This window comes from Pleurodeles waltl, chromosome 2_1 (genome assembly GCF_031143425.1).
Source record: "Pleurodeles waltl isolate 20211129_DDA chromosome 2_1, aPleWal1.hap1.20221129, whole genome shotgun sequence".
In the NCBI taxonomy this organism is placed as follows: domain Eukaryota; kingdom Metazoa; phylum Chordata; class Amphibia; order Caudata; family Salamandridae; genus Pleurodeles; species Pleurodeles waltl.
The window spans coordinates 5,101,637-5,128,535 of record NC_090438.1 but is presented as its reverse complement, the minus strand read 5'-3'; the positions used below and the strand labels follow the sequence as shown (position 1 = coordinate 5,128,535).

General features: G+C 48.8%; 1 long non-coding RNA gene across 2 annotated transcripts in view; it reads left to right on the top strand.

Annotated features, from left to right (window-relative positions):
• LOC138257880 (uncharacterized) overlaps window positions 1-26,899 on the top strand; it is a 275,193-nt gene that overhangs the window by 45,890 nt on the left and 202,404 nt on the right. For both annotated transcript variants that reach the window (XR_011198401.1, XR_011198400.1), the window contains exon 2: window positions 18,119-18,192. This is a non-coding gene — a long non-coding RNA (uncharacterized lncRNA). The remainder of the gene's footprint in view (window positions 1-18,118; window positions 18,193-26,899) is intronic.

Sequence of the window (26,899 nt, the reverse complement as noted above, 5' to 3'; positions counted from 1 at the left end):
ACCTGATAAAACATACTAATTGTAATACCAAGAATTGTGTCTACATGATCACATGTCCACGCGGTCTCCGCTACATCGGAATGACATCTAGAGCCGTTAAGATACGAATTAATGAACACAGGAGCAACATAAGATGTGGGCGTATAACTACAAAACTATGTGCCCATTTTTTGGAGACACCACACAGACCAGATGACCTACGTTGGGTCATTTTGGAATCCCCAGACTTTACCAATGACTCTTCGCAATCATTATTCAGACTTGAACAACGATGGGTGTTTAAATTACACACGGATACTAGTGGTTTGAACGATGACATCCCTTGGGTGTCTATATCTCGATAATCTCCTCCCAAGAGATTATTACCATACCTTGCTTGTACAATATTTCACTTTCCATGAGTCTGTTTTTTGCTTTTTTGAGGTTCCTTAATCAAAGTCCTATCCTTGATCTTTCTAGGCTAATAGACATAGTAGTGATGACTTTTCTCGACTGCCAATATCTCTTGGCTGTAAAAACCTATGTAATATTACGAAAGTTGGTTTGTTTCCGGGTCGGTCTATCGATTTTCTATTTATCTGACAATATTCTTATCTCTTAAATTGACTAAGTCTTAGGAATTGTATCTTATAATTAGTCTATTCCTGACTTGTCTTCTCCATTATCGATTTGCATATTCACCTCCTTTAAGATGGCCGCTTTGCAAATTGCTGGAGCAATGAGACCAGTTTTTACCTGCCACTCCGACCATTGACTCACAGACCAACCCTTTGCAAAATGGCCGCCACGAAAATATCGGGGGTTTCGGTCTTCTACAAAAACTCCTTTGCTTTCTTCCTCCAAGTCCATTTTCACTTTCTATGATGAAACCCTGACGCGTACGCGGTAGCAATTAGCTCCCGCGACGCCTTTTAAATACCTCGCGTCCTCCCCGACATTCATATTCCGGGGAGAGTACGCGATGGGTAGGTGACTCCATACGAGGACGCCGTGCTACAAGTAAGTGATAAAAACCTTTCATCGTATACCTATGCAGGTCGGAGGCTCCTTCCCCGTCCTGACTGCGAGAGACACGCTTTCACTAAGATTTGACTTTACCTAATACCGATCGATTGGACGCGATGAACCAGGATCACATACTATGGATTTAGCCTTCTGATTAGACACTACACAGAGACAATGAGTAACCCATATTGAATAAATACACTTTTTTGCCCTTTATTTATCTTTTGATGTGGGACAGACTATTTTAAACTACAAGTGTAACGTTGGTTCTATTAATTACAAACAGTGTTGTACTATTATGATGACTACCTGCATGTATATCTGTTGTCGTAGGGGGTAGCTTTCTACATACCTCAACCCCTACATAAGGCACATACTATATATCTTTTTCTAATGATTTGTAACTTCCATTAGAAGCAATAGGCCGGTTCGTGTTACTCCCCAAGGGGCCCCCCACACGAAGAGGGATGGTAAGCAGATGTTTTCTATATGTTTAACATCACTGTAAGCACATTTTCACCTTGGGTGTGTCGGTCATTTAATCGTGCTTTTTAGCCTTTACTGTATTTATTATTTTCTAGGGCGACCTTTTTTGATTCAGATCCTTGACGAGACAGTTTACACTGATGTAAGTGACTGCTACCTATTTACACATATAAGTGAGACAGTGTCTTCCTTTTTTCTTTTGTACATAGCCAGGAGAAGTCTAGTTTAATGAAGGTCCTGATGAAGCATTAGCGAAACATGTTGACCATACCTCTGGGGTTAGGTGATATTTCCCAGTACTCCAGGCTTTTCCAAAGTGGTTGAGCATTATCCTCTTTTTCCACTTTTGTATATTTTTAATCTTGATCGTTACCCCTTTTTCGTATAACCAGTAAACTAAGATTTGTTTAGGGGTTTCTAATCAATCTTAAATTTTTTCACTCTCCTGCCTTAATGAGTGTCTGACCTCTGCGAACTTAACGGCAGCCACCTGTGACATTTAAAAAGATCTCCGGCAAAGAGCCCCCGAAAGGGGAGCCCGTCAGATATTGCACCAGCCGGTCTGACGAGGAGCTTCCCGATGATGAAGCATGACACTCATTTGAGTGTGTGAGGGCTCTTGCTCCTGAAACTTTAACTGTCCCCCTAGAGTTAGGAACAGTGTACTTTTTTGTGTCAACATATTCGGAGTTACCATGGTGAAGCTACATATAGGTAGTCACCTATATGTAGTGCACGTGTGTAATGGTGTCCCCGCACTCAAAAAGTTCAGTGAATTGGCTCTGAACAATGTGGGGGCACCTTGGCTAGTGCCAGGGTGCCCTCACACTAAGTAACTTTGCACCTAACCTTTACCAGGTAAAGGTTAGACATATAGGTGACTTATAAGTTACTTAAGTGCAGTGTAAAATGGCTGTGAAATAACGTGGACGTTATTTCACTCAGGCTGCAGTGGCAGGCCTGTGTAAGAATTGTCAGAGCTCCCTATGGGTGGCAAAAGAAATGCTGCAGCCCATAGGGATCTCCTGGAACCCCAATACCCTGGGTACCTCAGTACCATATACTAGGGAATTATAAGGGTGTTCCAGTAAGCCAATGTAAATTGGTAAAAATGGTCACTAGCCTGTCAGTGACAATTTGGAAAGAAATGAGAGAGCATAACCACTGAGGTTCTGATTAGCAGAGCCTCAGTGAGACAGTTAGTCACTACACAGGTAACACATTCAGGCACACTTATGAGCACTGGGGCCCTGGGTTACCAGGGTCCCAGTGACACATACAACTAAAACAACATATATACAGTGAAAAATGGGGGTAACATGCCAGGCAAGATGGTACTTTCCTACAGAGGTTGACCCCTAGAGAAAAGCGTTGGTCTGCCATTGAGAGGGAGGCCTTTGCTGTGGTCTGGGCACTGAAGAAGTTGAGGCCATACCTGTTTGGCACTCACTTCATTGTTCAGACAGACCACAAACCTCTACTTTGGCTAAAACAAATGAAAGGTGAAAATCCTAAATTGTTGAGGTGGTCCATATCCCTACAGGGAATGGACTATACAGTGGAACATAGACCTGGGAGTAGCCACTCCAATGCAGATGGACTCTCCAGATATTTCCACTTAGACAATGAAGACTCATCAGGTCATGGCTAGTCTTATTGTCCTTCGTTTGGGGGGGGGGTTGTGTAGGAAAGTACCATCTTGCCTGGCATGTTACCCCCATTTTTCACTGTATATATGTTGTTTTAGTTGTATGTGTCACTGGGACCCTGGTAACCCAGGGCCCCAGTGCTCATAAGTGTGCCTGAATGTGTTACCTGTGTAGTGACTAACTGTCTCACTGAGGCTCTGCTAATCAGAACCTCAGTGGTTATGCTCTCTCATTTCTTTCCAAATTGTCACTAACAGGCTAGTGACCATTTTTACCAATTTACATTGGCTTACTGGAACACCCTTATAATTCCCTAGTATATGGTACTAAGGTACCCAGGGTATTGGGGTTCCAGGAGATCCCTATGGGCTGCAGCATTTCTTTTGCCACCCATAGGGAGCTCTGACAATTCTTACACAGGCCTGCCACTGCAGCCTGAGTGAAATAACGTCCACGTTATTTCACAGCCATTTTACACTGCACTTAAGTAACTTATAAGTCACCTATATGTCTAACCTTTACCTGGTAAAGGTTAGGTGCAAAGTTACTTAGTGTGAGGGCACCCTGGCACTAGCCAAGGTGCCCCCACATTGTTCAGAGCCAATTCCCTGAACTTTGTGAGTGCGGGGACACCATTACACGCGTGCACTACATATAGGTCACAACCTATATGTAGCTTCACAATGGTAACTCCGAATATGGCCATGTAACATGTCTAAGATCATGGAATTCCCCCTCTATGCCATCCTGGCATTGTTGGTACAATTCCATGATCCCAGTGGTCTGTAGCACAGACCCTGGTACTGCCAAACTGCCCTTCCTGGGGTTTCACTGCAGCTGCTGCTGCTGCCAACCCCTCAGACAGGCATCTGCCCTCCTGGGGTCCAGCCAGGCCTGGCCCAGGATGGCAGAACAAAGAACTTCCTCTGATAGAGGGTGTGACACCCTCTCCCTTTGGAAAATGGTGTGAAGGCAGGGGAGGAGTAGCCTCCCCCAGCCTCTGGAAATGCTTTGTTGGGCACAGATGTGCCCAATTCTGCATAAGCCAGTCTACACCGGTTCAGGGACCCCATAGCCCCTGCTCTGGCACGAAACTGGACAAAGGAAAGGGGAGTGACCACTCCCCTGACCTGCACCTCCCCTGGGAGGTGTCCAGAGCTCCTCCAGTGTGCTCCAGGCCTCTGCCATCTTGGAAACAGAGGTGCTGCTGGCACACTGGACTGCTCTGAGTGGCCAGTGCCACCAGGTGACGTCAGAGACTCCTTCTGATAGGCTCCTTCAGGTGTTAGTAGCCTATCCTCTCTCCTAGGTAGCCAAACCCTCTTTTCTGGTTATTTAGGGTCTCTGTCTCTGGGAAACTTCAGATAACGAATGCATGAGCTCAGCCGAGTTCCTCTGCATCTCTCTCTTCACCTTCTGATAAGGAATCGACTGCTGACCGCGCTGGAAGCCTGCAAACCTGCAACATAGTAGCAAAGACGACTACTGCAACTCTGTAACGCTGATCCTGCCGCCTTCTCGACTGTTTTCCTGCTTGTGCATGCTGTGGGGGTAGTCTGCCTCCTCTCTGCACCAGAAGCTCCGAAGAAATCTCCCGTGGGTCGACGGAATCTTCCCCCTGCAACCGCAGGCACCAAAAAGCTGCATTACCGGTCCCTTGGGTCTCCTCTCAGCACGACGAGCGAGGTCCCTCGAATCCAGCAACTCTGTCCAAGTGACCCCCACAGTCCAGTGACGCTTCAGTCCAAGATTGGTGGAGGTAAGTCCTTGCCTCACCTCGCTGAGCTGCATTGCGGGAACCGCAACTTTGCAGCTACTCCGGCCCCTGTGCACTTCCGGCGGAAATCCTTTGTGCACAGCCAAGCCTGGGTCCACTGCACTCTAACCTGCATTGCACAACTTTCTAAGTTGGTCTCCGGCGACGTGGGACTACTTTGTGCAACTTCGGCGAGCACCGTTTCACGCATCCTCTTAGTGCCTGTTTCTGGCACTTCTCCGGGTGCTACCGGCTTCAGAGAGGGCTCCTTGTCTTGCTCGACGTCCCCTCTCTCTGCTGGTCCAATTTGCGACCTCCTGGTCCCTCCTGGGCCTCAGCAGCGTCCAAAAACGCTAACAAAACGATTTGCAGCTAGCAAGGCTTGTTGGCGTTCTTTCGGCGGGAAAACACTTCTGCACGACTCTCCACGGCGAGTGATATCTGTCCACCAAAGGGGAAGTCTTTAGCCCTTTTCGTTCCTACAGAAACCTCAGCTTCTTCTGTCCAGTAGAAGCTTCTTTGCACCCGCAGCTGGCATTTCCTGGGCATTTGCCCATCTCCGACTTGCTTGTGACTTTTGGACTTGGTCCCCGTGTTCCACAGGTACCCTAGATTGGAAATCCACAGTTGTTGCATTGCTGGTTTGTGTCTTTCCTGCATTATTCCTCTAACACGACTTCTTTGTCCTTAGGGGAACTTTAGTGCACTTTGCACTCACTTTTCAGGGTCTTGGGGAGGGTTATTTTTCTAACTCTCACTATTTTCTAATAGTCCCAGCGACCCTCTACAAGGTCACATAGGTTTGGGGTCCATTCGTGGTTCGCATTCCACTTTTGGAGTATATGGTTTGTGTTGCCCCTATCCCTATGTTTCCCCATTGCATCCTATTGTAACTATACATTGTTTGCACTGTTTTCTAAGACTATACTGCATATTTTTGCTATTGTGTATATATATCTTGTGTATATTTCCTATCCTCTCACTGAGGGTACCCTCTAAGATACTTTGGCATATTGTCATAAAAATAAAGTACCTTTATTTTTAGTATAACTGTGTATTGTGTTTTCTTATGATATTGTGCATATGACACTAAGTGGTACTGTAGTAGCTTCACACGTCTCCTAGTTCAGCCTAATCTGCTCTGCTAAGCTACCATTATCTATCAGCCTAAGCTGCTAGACACCCTATACACTAATAAGGGATAACTGGGCCTGGTGCAAGGTGCAAGTACCCCTTGGTACTCACTACAAGCCAGTCCAGCCTCCTACACCTCGCAAACGGCGATTTTCGCCATTTGCGAGGCGCAAATCCTTTGCTACATCTGGCCCTTAGTGTGTGGGCACCCTGGCACTAGCCAAGGTTCCCCCACATCGTTCAGGGCAAATTCCTCGGACTTTGTGAGTGCGGGGACACCATTACACGCGTGCACTATACATAGGTCACTACCTATGTATAGCGTCACAATGGTAACTCCGAACATGGCCATGTAACAAGTCTAAGATCATGTGATTGTCCCCCCAATGCCATTCTGGCATTGGGGAGACAATTCCATGATCCCCCGGGTCTCGAGCACAGAACCCGGGTACTGCCAAACTGCCTTTCCGGGGTCTCCAATGCAGCTGCTGGTGCTGCCAACCCCTCAGACAGGTTTCTGCCCTCCTGGGGTCCAGGCAGCCCTGGCCCAGGAAGGCAGAACAAAGGATTTCCTCTGAGAGAGGGTGTGACACCCTCTCCCTTTGGAAATAGGTGTGATGGCAGGGGAGGTGCCAAGAGCTCCTCCAGTGTGTCCCAGACCTCTGCCATCTTGGAAAAAAAGGTGTCTGTGGCACACTGGACTGCTCTGAGTGGCCAGTGCCAGCAGGTGATGTCAGAGGCTCCTTCTGATAGGCTCTTACCTCTCTTGGTAGCCAATCCTTCTTCCTAGGTAGCCAAACCTCCTTTTCTGGCTATTTTGGGTCTCTGCTTTGGGGAATTCTTCAGATAACGAATGCAAGAGCTCATCAGAGTTCCTCTGCATCTCCCTTTTCACCTGCTACCCAAGGATCGACCGCTGACTGCTCAGGATGCCTGTAAAACCGCAACAAAGTAGCAAGACGACTACTAGCAACCTTGTATCGCTTCATCCTGTCGGCTTTCTCGACTGTTTCCAGGTGGTGCATGCTCTGGGGGTAGCCTGCCTCCTCTCTGCACCAGGAGCTCTGAAGAAATCTCCCGTGGGTCGACAGAATCTTCCCCCTGCAACCGCAGGCAACAAAAGACTGAATCACTGGTCCTCTGGGTCCCCTCTCAGCACGACGAGCGTGGTCCCTGGAACTCAGCAACTCTGTCCAAGTGACTCCCACAGTCCAGTGACTCTTCAGTCCAAGTTTGGTGGAGGTAAGTCCTTGCCTCCCCATGCTAGACTGCATTGCTGGGTACTGTGTGATTTGCAGCTGCTCTGGCTCCTGTGCAGTCTTCCAGGATTTCCTTCGTGCACAGCCAAGCCTGGGTCCCCAACACTTTAACCTGCAGTTCACAACCTTCTGAGTTGTCCACCGGCATTGTGGGACTCCCTTTTGTGACTTTGCGTGGACTCCAGTTCACTCTTCTTCCAAGTGCCTGTTCCGGTACTTCTGCGGTTGCTGCCTGCTTCTGTGAGGGTTCCCTGACTTGCAGGACGCCCCCTCTGTCTCCTCATCAAGTGGCGACATCCTGATCCCTCCTGGGCCACAGGAGCATCCAAAAACCCTAACCTCGACCCTTGCAGCAAGCAAGGCTTGTTTGCGGTTTTTCTGTGTGGGAACACCTCTGCAAGCTTCTTCACGACGTCGGACATCCAACCTCCAAACGGGAAGTTTCTAGTCCTCTTCTTTTTTGCAGAACTCCAAGCTTTTTCCAACTGGTGGCAGCTTTCTTGCACCCTCAGCTGGCATTTTCTGGGCTCCTGCCCACTCTCGACACTGTCGCGACTATTGGACTTGGTCCCCTTGTCTTACAGGTACTCAGGTGCGGAAATCCACTGTTGTTGCATTGCTGGTGTTTGTTCTTCCTGCAAAAAAACCCTATCACAACTTCTGTGCTCTCTGGGGGTAGTAGGTGCACGTTACACCTACCTTTCAGGGTCTTGGGGTGGGCTATTTTTGTAACCCTCACTGTTTTCTTATAATCCCAGCAACCCTCTACAAGCTCACATAGGTTTGGGGTCCATTCGTGGTTCGCATTCCACTTTTGGAGTATATGGTTTGTGTTGCCCCTATACCTATGTGCTTCTATTGCAATCTATTGTAACTTTACACTGCTTGCATTACTTTTCTTGCTATTACCTGCATAATTTTGGTTTGTGTACGTATATCTTGCGTATATAACTTATCCTCATACTGAGGGTACTCACTGAGATACTTTTGGCATATTGTCATAAAAATAAAGTACCTTTATTTTTAGTACTTCTGTGTATTGTGTTTTCTTATGATATTGTGCATATGACACCAGTGGTACAGTAGGAGCTTTACATGTCTCCTAGTTCAGCCAAAGCTGCTTTGCCATAGCTACCTTCTATCAGCCTAAGCTGCTAGAAACACTTCTTCTACACTAATAAAGGATAACTGTACCTGGCACAAGGTGTAAGTACCTCTGGTACCCACTACAAGCCAGGCCAGCCTCCTACAGTCACTACCTATGTACAGCCTCACAACGGTAACTCCGAACATTGCCATGTAACATGTCTAAGATCATGGAATTGTCACCCCAATACCATTCTGGTATTGTGGGGACAATTCCATGATCCCCCGGGTCTCTAGCACAGTACCCGGGTACTGCCAAACTATCTTTCCAGGGTCTCCACTGCAGCTGCTGCCAACCCCTCAGACAGGTTTCTACCCTCCTGGGGTCCAGGCAGCCCTGGCCCAGGAAGGTAGAACAAAGGATTTCCTCTGAGAGAGGGTGTTACACCCTCTCCCTTTGGAAATAGGTGAGGGAAATGCTTTGATGGGCACAGATGGTCCCCATCTCTGCATAAGCCAGTCTACACCGGTTCAGGGTTCCCCCAGCCCTGCTCTGGCGTGAAACTGGACAAAGGAAAGGGGAACGACCACTCCCCTGACCTGCACCTCCCAATGTGTCCCAGACCTCTGCCATCTTGAAAACAGAGGTATTGGGGGCACACTGGACTGCTCTGAGTGGCCAGTGCCAGCAGGTGACGTTAGAGGCTCCTTCTGATAGGCTCTTACCTCTCTTGGTAGCCAATCCTCCTAACCTGGTAGCCAAACCTCCTTTTCTGGCTATTTAGGGTCTCTGCTTTGGGGAATTCTTCGGACAAACGAATGCAAGAGCTCAACAGAGTTCCTCTGCATCTCCCTCTTCACCTTCTACCAAAGGATCGAACGCTGACTGCTCAGGACGCCTGCAAAACCGCAACAAAGTAGCAGGACGACTACTATCAACATTGTAGCGCCTCATCCTGCCGGCTTTCTCGACTGTTTCCAGGTGGTGCATGATCTGGGGGTAGCCTGCCTTCACCCTGCACCAGAAGCTCCGAAGAAATCTCCTGTGGGTCAACGGAATCTTCTCCCTGCTAACGCAGGCACCAAAAGACTGCAACACTGGTCTTCTGGTTCCCCTCTCATCCTGACGAGCGTGGTCCCTGGAACTCAGCAACTCTGCCCAAGTGACTCCCACAGCCCAGTGACTCTTCAGTCCAAGTTTGGTGGAGGTAGGTCCTTGCCTCCCCATGCTAGACTGCATTGCTGGGTACTGCGTGATATGCAACTGCTCCGGCTCCTGTGCACTCTTCCAGGATTTCCTTTGTGCACAGCCAAGCCTGGGTCCGACACTCTATCTTGCAGTGCGCAACCTTCTTAGTTGTCCTCCGGCGTCACGAATGGACCCCAGACCTATGGGAGCTTGTAGAGGGTCGCTGGGGCTGTAAGAAAACAGTCATGGTGTCCAAGATACCCCACCCCAAGACCCTGAAAAGTAGGAGTAAAGTTACCCTACTACCCCAAAGGGACACAATAGGCGTGATAGGGGTATTCTGCAAGAACTACAAGCACCAGCAAAACACTGAAGACGGACTCCTGGATGTGATGACCTGCAATGCAAGGGGACCAAGTCAAAGAGTCGCGATAGGGTCCAGGGGGGCAGGAGCCCAGGAAATCCCAGATGAAGGTGCAAAAGGGCTGCCTCCGGGTGGAAGAAGCCGATGATTCTGCAACAACGAAAAGGGCTAGGAACTTGTCCTTTGGATGGAATATGTCCCACGGCTAGCTGGATGTGCAGAAATACCGCAAACAAGCTGTGCTAGCTGCAAGGGTCGCGGTAGAGGTTTTTGGGTGATGCTGGGGACCAGGAAGGACCAGGATGTCACCCCTTGGAGGAGGAGACAGAAGGGGTGCTCAGCAACTCATAGAGCCCCCGCAGAAGCAGGCAGCACCCGCAGAAGTACCAGAGCAGGAACTTGGAAGTTCTGTGAGTCACAAAAGGAGGGTCCCACAACGTTGGAGTCCAACTCAGAGGGTTGAGAACTGCAGGACGGAGTTCTGGGGACTCAGGCTACGCTGTGCACAAAGGAATCCTTGGAGAAGTGCACAGAAGCCGGAGCAACTGCAAATCACGCAGTACACAGGTTTGCAGTCTAGCGTGGGGAGGCAAGGACTTACCTCCACCAAACTTGGACTGAAGGATCACTGGACTGTGGGGGTCACTTGGATCGAGCTCCTGTGTTCCAGGAACCACGCTCGTCAGGATGAGAGGGGACCCAGAGGACCGGTGATGCAGTCTTTTGGTGCCTTCGTTAGAAGGGGGAAGATTCCGTCGACCCACAGGAGATTTCTTCTTGGTTTCCAGTGCAGGGTGAAGGCAGACAGCCCTCAGAGCATGCACCACAAGGAAACAGTAAAAAAAAACAGCAGGATGAGGCGCTACAATGTTGCTGGTAGTCTTCTTGCTACTTTGTTGTGGTTTTGCAGGCGTCCTGGAGCAGTCAGCGGTCAATCCTTGGCAGAAGTCGAAGAGGGAAGTGCAGAGGAACTCTGGTGAGCTCTTGCATTCATTGTCTGAAGAATACCCCACAGGAGAAACCCTAAATAGCCAGAAAAGGAGGTTTGGCTACCAAGAAAGGAGGCATTTACAGAGGCTGGGGGAGGCTACTCCTCCCCAGCCCTTCACACCTATTTCCAAAGGGAGAGGGTGTAACACCCTCTCTCAGAGGAAATCCTTTGTTCTGCCTTCTTGGTACTGGGCTGCCCAGTTGGCAGCAGCTGCAGTGGAAACTGCGGAAAGGCAATTTGGCAGTACCCGGGTTCTGTGCTAGATACCCGGGGGATCTTGGAATTGTCCCCCCAATACCAGAATGGTATTGGGGTGACAATTACATGATCTTAGACATGTTACATGGCCATGTTCGGAGTTACCATTGTGACGCTACACATAGGTAGTGACCTATGTATAGTGCACACATGTAATGGTGTCCCTGCACTCACAAAGTCCGGGAAATTTTCCCTGAACAATGTGGGGGCACCTTGGCTAGTCCCACACACTAACTAACTTGGCATCTAACCTTCACCAAGTGAGGGTTAGACATGTAGGAGACGTATAAGTTACTTATGTGCAGTGGTAAATGACTGTGAAATAACGTGGACGTTATTTCACTCAGGCTGCAGTTGCAGGCCTGTGTAAGAATAGTCTAAGCTCCCTATGGGTGTCGACGGAATCTTCCCCGTGTCAATAGTGAATAATACGACAGTGTTCACTATTAGTGTAAAAAACGAAACAGAAAGCGAGTGGAGCCCCAACCGAGGCCCATAAGGACGAGCTGCCACTGTGTTCCTGGCACTGATTTTGGCACCTGATGCCCGGGGTCACGAAGGCAGTGGCAGGGATCACAAGGGGCAAGCCAGTGGACAGAGCTGCAGCCCCTAGATGACGTCCATGACTGAGCTAACGGGTGAAGGTCCTTAAAATAACCACTGCATCGCTCCTTGGAGATATGTGAGGTGGTCTGGAGCATGGGAGAGCTGGACAATGCAGGAATATACGTAGATCATTTACAACCGGGGGGTCACACTGCCCCGTCGGATCTTTGGAAGCCCATACGGAGTCCAATATCACCGATGCATCCTAAATAAAAGAGAACCTCCTGAGTGCTGAAGATTTCAGTATTCTATATAAAGTCTCAAGAGATGCTTGCCAGCAATCCTGTATCTCATGCACTTCAAGCACCTTTCTCAGACTCATGGGCAGGTTTCTTGTCCTCAGTGATGTCTCTAGATTCATTGTATGCAAATTCCACTTTCTTGGCCACAGTGCTTGCAAGAGGGTCCCATGATCACAATGCGCCTTAGACCGCGTAACCCGCTGATCTAATGGGGACAAGAAGCTAAAAGTGTGATAGGATCCGCCCATAGCAGCAGGGCCGGACTGGCTGTAGCGGGCATTGGGCGTTCCCCTGGGAGGCTGGAAGGGGGGTGTGGGTCGGTTTTGCAGCTGTGGAGCCTGCTTTTGTTATTGCGGGCTGGTTTTAGAGCAGTGCTGCAATATCGGCGTCCAGTAACAAACGCAGCGGTGCTTCACACGTGCACCCAACTCCCCCACCACTGGCGGTGGGGGTGAGGGACTGGTCTGACAAAATTGCCAGGATTGCTTTGTGTTCCCAGCCCAACCCTGCATAGCAGCCTAATCTGATGCTATGTGCGCGCGCTATCATACAGCACTGTGCCATGTGCGCGTGCTAGCATACAGCAGTGTGCCATGTGCACGCACTAGCATACAGCACTGTGCCTGCTAGCATACAGCACTGTGCCATGTGCACGTGCTAGCATACAGCACTGTGCCAGCTAGCATACAGCATTGTGCCATGTGCGCACGCTAGCATACAGCACTGTGCCATGTGCTCGTGCTAGCATACAGCACTGTGCCATGTGCGCGCAAAAGCATACAGCACAGTGCCATGTGCTCGCGCTAGCATATAGGACTGTGCCAGCTAGCATACAGCACTGTGCCATGTGCCCGCGCTAGCATACAGCACTGTGCCATGTGCGCCTGCTAGCATACAGCACTGTGCCAGCTAGCATACAGAATTGTGCCATGTGCACGCGCTAGCATACAGCACTGTGCCATGTGCACGCGCTAGCATACAGCACTGTGCCATGTGCGCGTGCTAGCATACAGCACTGTGCCATGTGCGCGTGCTAGCATACAGCACTGTGCCATGTGCACGCGCTAGCATACAGCACTGTGCCATGTGCTCGCGCTAGCGTACAGCACTGTGCTATGTGCGTGCGCTAGCGTACGGCACTGTGCCAGCTAGCATACAGCATTGTGCCATGTGCGCGCGCTAGCATACAGCACTGTGCCATGTGAGCGCGCTAGCATGCAGCACTGTGCCAAATGGCCGCGCTAGCATACAGCACTGTGTCAGCTAGCATACAGCACTGTGCCATGTGCGCGCGCTAGCATACAGCACTGTGCCATGTGTGCGCGCTAGCATACAACACTGTGCCAGCTAGCATACAGCACTGTGCCATGTGCGCGCGCTAGCATACAGCACTGTGCCATGTGAGCGCGCTAGCATACAGCACTGTGCCAGCTAGCATACAGCACTGTGCCATGTGCGAGTGCTAGCATACAGCACTGTGCCAGCTAGCATACAGCACTGTGCCTGCTAGCATACAGCATTGTTCCATGTGCGCACGCTAGCATACAGCACTGTGCCATGTGCTCGCGCTAGCATACAGCACTGTGCCATGTGCGTGCGAAAGCATACAGCACTATGCCATGTGCTTGTGCTAGCACACAGCACTGTGCCATGTGCGCGCGCTAGCATACAGCACTGTGCCATGTGCGCGTGCTAGCATACAGCAGTGTGCCAGCTAGCATACAGCACTGTGCCATGTGCGCGCTAGCATACAGCACTGTGCCATGTGCGCGCTAGCATACAGCAGTGTGCCAGCTAGCATACAGCATTGTGCCACGTGCGCGCACTAGCATACAGCACTGTGCCATGTGCGCGCACTAGCCTACAGCACTGAGGAGGCGCACTTCCACTTTATCAACCTTGTGGTTCCTTTTTTAGATCTATCTACATATCTATCTATAGATATATATATATATATATATATATATATATATATATATATATATATATATATATATATATATTCTTTTTATGTATATATGGGAGGTTAGCTGTAGAACACAGGCCTATGGAGCCCCTGTGGCTTCCAGCCCTCCCTATCAATATTTTGATATCTGGCTGTCTGTCTGTCTGTCTGTCTATCTATCTATCTATCTATCTATCTATCTATCTATCTATCTATCTATCTATCTATCTATCTACCTCTCAAGCTATCTATCTATCTATGTATCTATCTGTCTATCTTTGTATCTATCTATCTATAGATAGATATATGGATATATATATTTTTTTTAATAATGTATATATGGGATGTTGTGAGAAAGTAGCCTCTTTCTAGCCTTGTTACCCCCACTGGATCCTGCCAGCCAGGGCCCAGTGCTCATAGTGAAAACCCTATGTTTTCAGTATGTTTGTTATGTGTAACTGGGACCCTGGTAGCCAGGACCCCAATGCTCATAAGTTTGTGACCTATATGTATGTGTTCCCTGTGTGGAGCCCAACTGTCTCCCTGAGGCTCTGCTAACCAGAACCTCAGTGGTTATGCTCTCTCATTTCTTTCCAAATTATCACTAACAGGCTAGTGACCAATTTCACCAATTTACATTGGCATACTGGAACACCCTTATAATTCCCTAGTATATGGTACTGAAGTACCCAGGGTATTGGGGTTCCAGGAGATCCCTATGGGCTGCAGCATTTCTTGTGCCACGCATAGGGAGATCTGACAATTCTTACACAGACCTGCCAGTGCAGCCTGAGTGAAATAACGTCCACGTTATTTCACAGCCATTTACCAGTGCACTTAAGTAACTTATAAGTCACCTATATGTCTAACCTTTACCTGGTAAAGGTTGGGTGTTAAGTTACTTAGTGTGTGGGCACCCTGGCACTAGCCAAGGTGCTCCCACATTCTTCAGGGCAAATTCCCCGGACTTTGTGAGTGCGAGGACACCATTACACGCGTGCACTATACATATGTCACGACATATGTGTAGCATCACAATGGTAACTCCAAACATGGCCATGTAACATGTCTAGGATCATGGAATTGTCACCCCAATGCCATTCTGGCATTGGGGAGACAATTCCATGATTTCCCGAGTCTCTAGCTCAGACCCGGGTACTGCCAAACTACCTTTCCCGGGATTTCACCTTGTAGAAGGTCGCTGGGACTGTAAAGAAACAGTGAGGGTTAGAAAAATAGCCCACCCCAAGACCCTGAAAAGTGGGTGCAAAGTGCACCTAAGTTCCCCAAAGAGCACAGAAGTCGTGATAGGGGAATTCTGCAGGAAAGACCAACACCAGCAATGCAACAACAATGGATTTCCAGACGAGAGTAACTGTGGAACAAGGGGACCAAGTCCAAAAGTCACGATCAAGTCGGGAGTGAGCAGATGCCCAGGAAATGCCAGCTGTGGGTGCAAAGAAGCTGCCACCGGATGGTAGAAGCTAAGGATTCTGCAAGAACGACAAGGGCTAGAAACTTCCCCTTTGGAGGATTGATGTCCCGCGTCGTGAAGAGTCGTGCAGAAGTGCTTTCCCGCAGAAAGACCGCAAACAAGCCTTGCTATCTGCAAGGGTCGCGGTTAGGGTTTTTGGATGCTGCTGTGGCCCAGGAGGGACCAGGAGGTCGCAAATTGGACCAGGAGGAATAGGGGACGTCGAGCAAGACAAGGAGCCCTCTCAGCAGCAGGTAGCACCCGGAGAAGTGCCAGAAACAGGCACTACGAGGATGCGTGAAACGGTGCTCACTCGAAGTTACACAAAGGAGTCCCACGTCGCCGGAGACAAACTTAGAAAGTCGTGCAATGCAGGTTAGAGTGCCGTGGACCCAGGCTTGGCTCTGCACAAAGGATTTCCACCGGAAGTGCACAGGGGCCGGAGAAGTTGCAAAAGTCGCGGTTACCAACAATGCAGTCTGGCGTGGGGAGGCAAGGACTTACCTCCACCAAACTTGGACTGAAGAGTCACTGGACTGTGGGAGTCACCTGGACAGAGTTGCTGGATTCAAGGGACCTCGCTCGTCATGCTGAGAGGAGACCCAAGGGACCGGTAATGCAGCTTTTTGGTGCCTGCGGTTGCAGGGGGAAGATTCCGTCGACCCACGGGAGATTTCTTCGCAGCTTCTAGTGCAGAGAGGAGGCAGACTACCCCCACAGCATGCACCACCAGGAAAACAGTTGAGAAGGCGGCAGGATCAGCGTTACAGAGTTGCAGTAGTCGTCTTGTCTACTATGTTGCAGTTTTGCAGGCTTCCAGCGCGGTCAGCAGTCGATTCCTTGGCAGAAGGTGAAGAGAGAGATGCAGAGGAACTCTGATGAGCTCTTGCATTCGTTATCTAAAGTTTCCCCAGAGACAGAGACCCTAAATAGCCAGAAAAGAGGGTTTGGCTACCTAGGAGAGAGGATAGGCTACTAACACCTGAAGGAGCCTATCACAAGGAGTCTCTGACGTCACCTGGTGGCACTGGCCACTCAGAGCAGTCCAGTGTGCCAGCAGCACCTCTGTTTCCAAGATGGCAGAGGTATGGAGCACACTGGAGGAGCTCTGGACACCTCCCAGGGGAGGTGCAGGTCAGGGGAGTGGTCACTCCCCTTTCCTTTGTCCAGTTTCGCGCCAGAGCAGGGGCTAAGGGGTCCCTGAACCGGTGTAGACTGGCTTATGCAGAATTGGGCACATCTGTGCCCAAGAAAGCATTTCCAGAGGCTGGGGGAGGCTACTCCTCCCCTGCCTTCACACCATTTTCCAAAGGGAGAGGGTGTAACACCCTCTCTCAGAGGAAGTCCTTTGTTCTGCCATCCTGGGACAAGCCTGGCTTGACCCCAGGGGGGCAGAAGCCTGTCTGAGGGGTTGGCAGCAGCAGCAGCTGCAGTGAAACCCCAGGAAAGGCAGTTTGGCAGTACCAGGGTCTGTGCTACAGACCACTGGGATCATGGAATTGTCCCAACAATGCCAGGATGGCATAGAGGGGGCAATTCCATGATCTTAGACATGTTACATGGCCATATTCGGAGTTACCATTGTGAAGCTACATATAGGTAGTGACCTATATGTAGTGCACGCGTGTAATGGTGTCCCCGCACTCACAAAGTTCAGGGAATTGGCTCTGAACAATGTGGGGGCACCTTGGCTAGTGCCAGGGTGCCCTCACACTAAGTAACTTTGCACCTAACCTTTACCAGGTAAAGGTTAGACATATAGGTGACTTATAAGTTACTTAAGTGCAGTGTAAAATGGCTGTGAAATAACGTGGACGTTATTTCACTCAGGCTGCAGTGGCAGGCGTGTGTAAGAATTGTCAGAGCTCCCTATGGGTGGCAAAAGAAATGCTGCAGCTCATAGGGATCTCCTGGAACCCCAATACCCTGGGTACCTCAGTACCATATACTAGGGAATTATAAGGGTGTTCCAGAAAGCCAATGTAAATTGGTAAAATTGGTCACTAGCCTGTCAGTGACAATTTGAAAGAAATGAGAGAGCATAACCACTGAGGTTCTGATTAGCAGAGCCTCAGTGAGACAGTTAGGCACCACACAGGGAACACATACATATAGGCCACAAACTGATGAGCACTGGGGTCCTGACTAGCAGGGTCCCAGTGACACATAACAAACATACTGAAAACATAGGGTTTTCACTATGAGCACTGGGCCCTGGCTAGCAGGATCCCAGTGAGACAGTGAAAACACCCTGACATACACTCACAAACAGGCCAAAAGTGGGGGTAACAAGGCTAGAAAGAGGCTACTTTCTCACACCTTCCTGGGTTATGGGGCTCCTTACTAGCAGATGTCCTGGAACTACAGCTGCTTGGGGCTGCTTGGCCTTCCTGGGTTATGGGGCTCCTTGGTTATGGGGTTCCTTACTAGCAGATCTCCGGAAGGTCATCGGGGTCTCGGCTCTCTGGAGAGTCAGGGGATGGACCTTGCTTCTTCTGTGTCTTGCTTTTGACCCCATCACTGGTATTCTGCCGTTTCAATGCTGTTCCTTTATTTTCCAACAATACTGCTTCTAAAGCAGCTCCCATGGAATCACCTCTGCGTCAATGCTTCTTGTAGAACACGTCACTGTCTGTAAATGCACTGATTGTGTCTTTTTCATCCCTGTGCCCAGGTCTTGTGTCGGCGGCTCCTGAAGGATTGGGTTTGCGTGCAGTCGATGACCCCACCTATGTTCTGATCCCAGGGGTAAGCATCTAAGTTCTAATTTGACTTTAAAGATGTTCTTCTGCTGTTGAAGTGATGATCTACATCCATAGTTAATGCACACTTGCTGAGCTGCTGCCCACCTGCGGGGCTCCTGGGGATGTCCGGGGGTGTGTGCGGTGAGTCTTGGGGCTCCTAGGGATGTCTGGGGGTGTGTGCGGGTGAGTCTTGGGGCTCCTGGGGATGTCTGGGGGTGTGTGCGGGTGAGTCTTGCACAAATGGCCTCAGCACAAGAGTCCTGCAGCAGGAGGCTTTGAAGCTACTGGTAGCTCGCCCCCACTTGAAGGAGCTCTCCTGAACTACAAGCTGCTGCTGAAATTAATGTACGTACAGCAAAAATAACAGAGTATGTGTTTGCGACAACAATGTGTGTATTTCACAACTCACACCTTATGTTTGGCAAAAAATTGTTAGATTTCCTAAATATCTTCAAAGCGGATAGATGAGTGATGAAGTGGCACTGGGTAGAATTATTACTATTATTTACCTGGTGTTGGGGGGGTGTAGCTGTGGAATGTTTACATTCCTGCTGGTAGCCACGCCTGATGCACTGAGGTGACCAGGGCTGGTACTCATGCATATGGGGACCACTAACATAATCATCTGACGCAGTCATTATTCCACGTCTAATGATATGAGCAGCTCAAGATGGGGCTGGGGATTACTGCGCCCACAAATACTGGACGAAGTAGTCCTTGGTTTGCAAACCCAGTGTAGGAAAGTACCATCTTGCCTGGCATGTTACCCCCATTTTTCACTGTATATATGTTGTTTTAGTTGTATGTGTCACTGGGACCCTGTTCTCCAGGGCCCCAGTGCTCATAAGTGTGCCTGAATGTGTTACCTGTGTAGTGACTAACTGTCTCACTGAGGCTCTGCTAATCAGAACCTCAGTGGTTATGCTCTCTCATTTCTTTCAAATTGTCACTAACAGGCTAGTGACCAATTTTACCAATTTACATTGGCTTTCTGGAACACCCTTAAAATTCCCTAGTATATGGTACTGAGGTACCCAGGGTATTGGGGTTCCAGGAGATCCCTATGGGCTGCAGCATTTCTTTTGCCACCCATAGGGAGCTCTGAGAATTCTTACACAGGCATGCCACTGCAGCCTGAGTGAAATAACGTCCACGTTATTTCACAGCCATTTTTCACTGCACTTAAGTAACTTATAAGTCACCTATATGTCTAACCTCTACCTAGTAAAGGTTAGGTGCAAAGTTACTTAGTGTGAGGGCACCCTGGCACTAGCCAAGGTGCCCCCACATTGTTCAGGGCCAATTCCCTGAACTTTGTGAGTGCGGGGTCACCATTAAACGCGTGCACTACATATAGGTCACTACCTATATGTAGCTTCACAATGGTAACTCCGAATATGGCCATGTAACATGTCTAAGATCATGGAATGGCCCCCTCTATGCCATCCTGGCATTATTGGGACAATTCCATGATCCCAGTGGTCTGTAGCACAGACCCTGGTACTGCCAAACTGCCTTTCCTGGGGTTTCACTGCAGATGCTGCTGCTGCCAACCCCTCAGACAGGTTTCTGCCCCCCTGGGGTCAAGCCAGGCTTGTCCCAGGATGGCAGAACAAAGGACTTCCTCTGAGAGAGGGTGTTACACCCTCTCCCTTTGGAAAATGGTGTGAAGGCAGGGGAGGAGTAGCCTCCCCCAGCCTCTGGAAATGCTTTCTTGGGCACAGATGTGCCCAGTTCTGCATAAGCCAGTCTACACTGGTTCAGGGACCCCTTAGCCCCTGCTCTGGCGCGAAACTGGACAAAGGAAAGGGGAATGACCACTCCCCTGACCTGCACCTCCCCTGGGAGGTGTCCAGAGCTCCTCCAGTGTGCTCCAGACCTTTGCCATCTTGGAAACAGAGGTGCTGCTGGCACACTGGACTGCTCTGAGTGGCCAGTGCCACCAGGTGACGTCAGAGACTCCTTCTGATAGGCTCCTTCAGGTGTTAGTAGCCTATCCTCTCTCCTAGGTAGCCAAACCCTCTTTTGTGGCTATTTAGGGTCTCTGTCTCTGGGGAAACTTTAGATAACGAATGCAAGAGCTCATCAGAGTTCCTCTGCATCTCTCTCTTCACCTTCTGATAAGGAAACGACTGCTGACCACGCTGGAAGCCTGCAAACCTGCAACATAGTAGCAAAGACGACTACTGCAACTCTGTAACGCTGATCCTGCCGCCTTCTCAACTGTTTTCCTGCTTGTGCATGCTGTGGGGGTAGTCTGCCTCCTCTCTGCACCAGAAGCTCAGAAGAAATCTCCCGTGGGTCGACGGAATCTTCCCCCTGCAATCGCAGGCACCAAAAAGCTGCATTACCGGTCCCTTGGGTCTCCTCTCAGCACAACGAGCGAGGTCCCTTGAATCCAGCAACTCTGTCCAAGTGACTCTCACAGTCCAGTGACTCTTCAGTCCAAGTTTGGTGGAGGTAAGTCCTTGCCTCCCCATTCCAGACTGCATTGTTGGTAACAGTGACTTTTGCAACTTCTCCAGCCCCTGTGCACTTCCGGTGGAAATCCTTTGTGCACAGCCAAGCCTGGGTCCACAGCACTCTAACCTGCATTGCACGACTTTCTAAGTTGGTCTCCGGCGACGGGGGACTCCTTTGTGCATCTTCGGCGAGCACCGTTTCACGCATCCTCGTAGTGACTGTTTCTGGCACTTCTCCGGGTGCTACCTCCTGCTGAGAGAGTTCCTTGTCTTGCTCGACGTCGCCTCTTCCTCCTGGTCCAATTTGCGACCTTCTGGTCCCTCCTGGGCCACAGCAGTGTCCAAAAATGCTAACCGCACGATTTGCAGCTAGCAAGGCTTGTTGGCATTCTTTCGGCGGGAAAATACTTCTGCTCGACTCTCCACGGCAATAGGGATTCGTCCACCAAAGGGGAAGTCTCTAGCTCTTTTCGTTCCTGCAGAAACCTTTGCTTCTTCTGTCCAGTAGAAGCTCCTTTGCACCCACAGCTGGCATTTCCTGGGCATTTGCCCATCTCCGACTTGCTTGTGACTTTTGGACTTGGTCCCCTTGTTCCACAGGTACCCTAGATTGGAAATCCATCGGTGTTGCATTGTTGGTTTGTGTCTTTCCTGCATTATTCCTCTATCACGACTTCTTTGTCTTCTGGGGAACTTCAGTGCACTTTGCACTCACTTTTCAGGGTCTTGGGGAGGGCTATTTTTCTAACTCTCACTATTTTCTAATAGTCCCAGCGACCCTCTACAAGGTCACATAGGTTTGGGGTCCATTCGTGGTTCACATTCCACTTTTGGAGTATATGGTTTGTGTTGCCCCTATCCCTATGTGTTCCCATTGCCTCCTATTGTAACTATACATTGTTTGCACTGTTTTCTAAGACTATACTGCATATTTTTAGTACTGTGTACATATAACTTGTGTATATTTGCAAACCCTCACTCTGAGGATACACTCTGAGATACTTTGGCATATTGTCATAAAAATAAAGTACCTTTATTTTTAGTATAAGTGTTTATTGTGTTTTCATATGATATTGTGCAAGTGACACTTGTGGTACTGTAGTAGCTTCATACGTCTCCTAGTTCAGCCTAAGCTGCTCTGCTAAGCTACCATTATCTATCAGCCTAAGCTGCTAGACACCCTATACACTAATAAGGGATAACGGGGCCTGGTGCAAGGTGCAAGTACCCCTTGGTACTCACTACAAGCCAGTCCAGCCTCCTACATTGGTTGTGCAGTGGTGGGATAAGTGCTTTGAGACTACTTACCACTCTTGTCATTGTACTTTTCATAAGAGAAAAATATACAAAACAAGTTCAGTTTGTGTACACATAGTTTAAAAGTTTTGCATTTCCTCTTTTCACTCTTTTCTAAGTGCTGAAAAGTACTTCTAAACTTTCAAAAAGTTCTTAAAAGTTTTAAAAGTTTTTTTCAGTCTTTCTAAAAAGTTCTGAAAACTTTTTTCTCTTTTTCTATCACTTTAACTCTCTCTAAAAATGTCTGGCACAGGCCAAAATGTTGATCTGTCCAAAATTGCATATGATTACCTTAGCTGGAAAGGAGCAATGAGTCTCTGCATAGAGAGAGGTTTGAGTGTAGGGAAGAATCCTTCCTTGGAATTGTTAATTAATATGCTTAGAGTACAGGATAAGGCCATAAGTGCCCAATCTGTAGAAAAAGTAGCTAATGGTTCTCAATCTGATCCAGGGACTCCCCCAGGAAAAGGTTCAGGAAAGAAACTTCTCAGCCTGCCCATTACTAGACAGTCTAGCATAGTTGGTACAGAGGTTGAATCACATCATACTGATGATGTGCTCTCACATTATGCTGGTAGCCAAGCTGTTAGGGTGCCCTCTGTAAGGGACAGGTCTCCTTCTGTTCATTCCCATCATACCTCTGTATCTAGAAATGTCCCTCCCACCCACCCTGATGACAGATTGTTAGAAAGGGAGCTCAATAGATTGAGAGTGGAACAAACCAGACTGAAGATCAAGAAGCAACAGCTGGATTTGGATAGACAGTCTTTAGAAATAGAGAGGGAAAGACAGAAGTTGGGTTTAGATACCCATGGTGGCAGCAGCAGTATTCCCCATAGTCATCCTGCAAAAGAGCATGATTCCAGGAATCTGCACAAGATAGTTCCCCCTTATAAGGAGGGGGATGACATTAACAAGTGGTTTGCTGCACTTGAGAGGGCCTGTGCTCTACAGGATGTCCCTCAAAAGCAGTGGGCTGCTATCCTATGGCTATCATTTAGTGGAAAAGGTAGGGATAGGCTCCTTACAGTGAAAGAAAATGATGCCAATAATTTCCAAGTTCTTAAGAATGCACTCCTGGATGGTTATGGCTTAACCACTGAACAGTACAGGATAAAGTTCAGAGAGACCAAAAAGGAGTCTTCACAAGACTGGGTTGATTTCATTGACCATTCAGTGAAGGCCTTGGAGGGGTGGTTACATGGCAGTAAAGTTACTGATTATGACAGCCTGTATAACTTGATCCTGAGAGAGCATATTCTTAATAATTGTGTGTCTGATTTGTTGCACCAGTACTTGGTGGACTCTGATCTGACCTCTCCCCAAGAATTGGGAAAGAAGGCAGACAAATGGGTCAGAACAAGAGTGAACAGAAAAGTTCATACAGGGGGTGACAAAGATGGCAACAAAAAGAAGGATGGTAAGTCTTCTGACAAGGGTGGGGACAAATCTAAAAATGAGTCTTCATCAGGCCCACAAAAACACTCTGGTGGGGGTGGTGGGTCCAAATCCTCCTTTAATCAGAACAAGGAAAAGAAACCATGGTGCTATTTATGTAAAATAAAAGGCCATTGGACAACAGATCCCAGTTGTCCAAAGAAAGGCACCACAGCTCCTACCACTACAACCCCTACTGCTACACCTAGTGTCCCTACTAATAGCAGTGGTGGTGGGAGCAAACCTACTAATAGCCAATCCAAGGGAGTAGCTGGGCTCACTTTTGGTAATTTAGTTGGGGTTGGTCTAATTAGGGAGACCACAGAGGCTACTTTAGTCTCTGAAGGGGCTATTGACTTAGCCACTTTGGTTGCTTGCCCCCATAACTTGGAGAAGTACAAGCAACTAACCCTAATAAATGGTGTTGAGGTCCAGGCCTACAGGGACACAGGTGCCAGTGTCACAATGGTGATTGAGAAACTGGTGCACCCTGAACAACACATACTTGGACACCAGTACCAAGTAACCGATGCTCACAACATAACACAAAGCCACCCCATGGCTGTTGTAAATCTCAACTGGGGGGGGGTAACTGGTCCAAAGAAAGTTGTGGTAGCTTCAGATTTACCTGTAGACTGTCTATTAGGGAATGATTTGGAGACATCAGCTTGGTCAGATGTGGAGTTGGAGGCCCATGCAGCAATGCTGGGCATCCCAGGGCATATTTTTGCTTTGACAAGGGCTCAGGCCAAAAAGCAAAAAGGACAGGGAAGCTTGGATCCTGGAACAATGGACCAAGTGCTCCCTAAAGCTAGGGCTAGTAGAAGCAAACCACTTCCTACTATCCCTCCCTCTACAGTGGATTCTACTTCTGAGGAAGAAGAATTCCCTCCCTGTGCAGAACCTACACCAGAGGAGCTGGAAGCAGACACTGCTGAGCTTTTGGGTGAAGGGGGGCCTGCCAGAGAGGAGCTGAGTGTGGCACAGCAAACCTGTCCCACATTAGAGGGTCTCAGACAGCAAGCTGTCAAACAGGCTAATGGGGATGTCAGTGACTCTCACAGAGTTTACTGGGAGGACAACCTCTTGTACACTGAGCATAGGGATCCTAAACCTGGAGCTGCCAGGAGATTAGTGATTCCTCAGGAGTACAGAAAGTTCCTCCTAACACTGGCACATGACATTCCCTTAGCTGGGCACCTGGGTCAAATGAAAACTTGGGACAGATTGGTACCATTGTTTCATTGGCCTAGGATGTCTGAGGACACAAAGGAATTTTGTAAGTCCTGTGAAACCTGTCAAGCCAGTGGCAAGACAGGTGGCACTCCAAAGGCACCCCTTATCCCACTTCCTGTGGTTGGGGTTCCCTTTGAAAGGGTAGGGGTTGACATAGTTGGCCCCCTTGACCCTCCTACTGCTTCAGGCAATAGGTTTATCTTGGTGGTAGTGGACCATGCCACAAGATATCCTGAAGCTATTCCTTTAAGGACCACTACAGCTCCTGCAGTGGCAAAGGCCCTCCTGGGAATATTTTCCAGAGTGGGCTTCCCAAAGGAAGTGGTATCAGACAGGGGAAGCAATTTCATGTCTGCATACTTAAAGGCCATGTGGAAGGAGTGTGGTGTAACGTACAAGTTCACAACACCCTATCATCCACAAACAAATGGACTGGTGGAGAGATTTAATAAAACTCTCAAAGGCATGATTATGGGTCTCCCTGAAAAACTCCGCAGGAGATGGGATATCCTTCTACCATGCCTCCTTTTTGCCTACAGGGAGGTACCCCAGAAAGGAGTGGGCTTCAGCCCCTTTGAACTTCTTTTTGGACACCCTGTTAGGGGTCCACTCACACTTGTAAAGGAGGGTTGGGAACAACCTTCAAAAGCTCCTAAGCAGGATATTGTGGATTATGTACTTGGCCTCAGATCAAGGATGGCTGAGTACATGAAAAAGGCCAGTAAAAACCTTCAGGCCAGCCAAGAGCTCCAGAAGCAATGGCATGATCAGAAGGCTGTTTTGGTTCAGTACCAACCAGGGCAGAAAGTGTGGGTCTTGGAGCCTGTGGCCCCAAGAGCACTCCAAGATAAATGGAGTGGTCCACACACAATTGTTGAAAAGAAGGGTGAAGTCACCTACTTGGTTGACTTAGGCACTGCCAGGAGTCCCCTTAGGGTGCTCCATGTCAACCGCCTGAAACCCTACTATGACAGGGCTGATCTCACCCTGCTCATGGCAACAGATGAGGGACAGGAAGAAGACAGTGATCCTCTACCTGATCTCTTCTCTTCCACAGAACAAGATGCTCTTGTGGAAGGTGTAGTTTTGGCTGATTGTCTTACTGCTGAGCAGAAAGATAATTGCATAAATCTCCTAGGACAATTTTCAGAACTCTTCTCCATTGTGCCAGGCACCACTTCTTGGTGTGAGCACACTATAGATACTGGAGACAGTTTACCTGTCAAAAGTAAGATCTATAGGCAGCCTGACCATGTCAGGGACTGCATAAAGCAAGAAGTTCAGAAAATGTTGGAACTAGGAGTGGTTGAGCACTCTGACAGTCCATGGGCTTCTCCTGTGGTACTGGTACCAAAACCCAATTCTAAAGATGGAAAGAAAGAAATGCGGTTTTGTGTAGACTATAGAGGTCTCAACTTGGTAACCAAAACTGATGCTCACCCTATACCCAGGGCAGATGAGCTCATAGATACACTGGCATCTGCCAAGTATCTAAGCACTTTTGATTTGACTGCAGGGTATTGGCAGATCAAATTGTCAGAAGATGCTAAACCTAAGACTGCATTTTCTACCATTGGAGGACATTACCAGTTTACTGTAATGCCTTTTGGTTTGAAAAATGCACCTGCCACTTTTCAAAGGTTGGTGAACACAGTCCTGCAAGGGCTGGAAGCTTTCAGTGCAGCATATTTGGATGATATAGCTGTCTTTAGCTCCAGCTGGGATGATCACCTGGTCCACCTTTGGAAAGTTTTGGAGGCCCTGCAAAAGGCAGGCCTCACTATCAAGGCTTCAAAGTGCCAGATAGGGCAGGGTAAGGTGGTTTATCTGGGACACCTTGTTGGTGGGGAACAGATTGCACCACTTCAGGGGAAAATCCAAACTATTATTGATTGGGTTCCCACTACCACTCAGACTCAGGTGAGAGCCTTCCTAGGCCTCACTGGGTATTACAGGAGGTTCATTAAGAACTATGGCTCCATTGCAGCCCCTCTTAATGACCTCACATCCAAGAAAATGCCTAAAAAGGTATTATGGACAGCAAGCTGTCAGAAAGCTTTTGAGGAGCTGAAGCAGGCCATGTGCTCTGCACCTGTCCTGAAAAGCCCTTGTTACTCTAAAAAATTCTATGTCCAAACTGATGCATCTGAATTAGGAGTAGGGGCAGTCCTATCACAACTTAATTCTGAGGGCCAGGATCAACCTGTTGCTTTTATTAGTAGAAGGTTGACCCCTAGAGAAAAGCGTTGGTCTGCCATTGAGAGGGAGACCTTTGCTGTG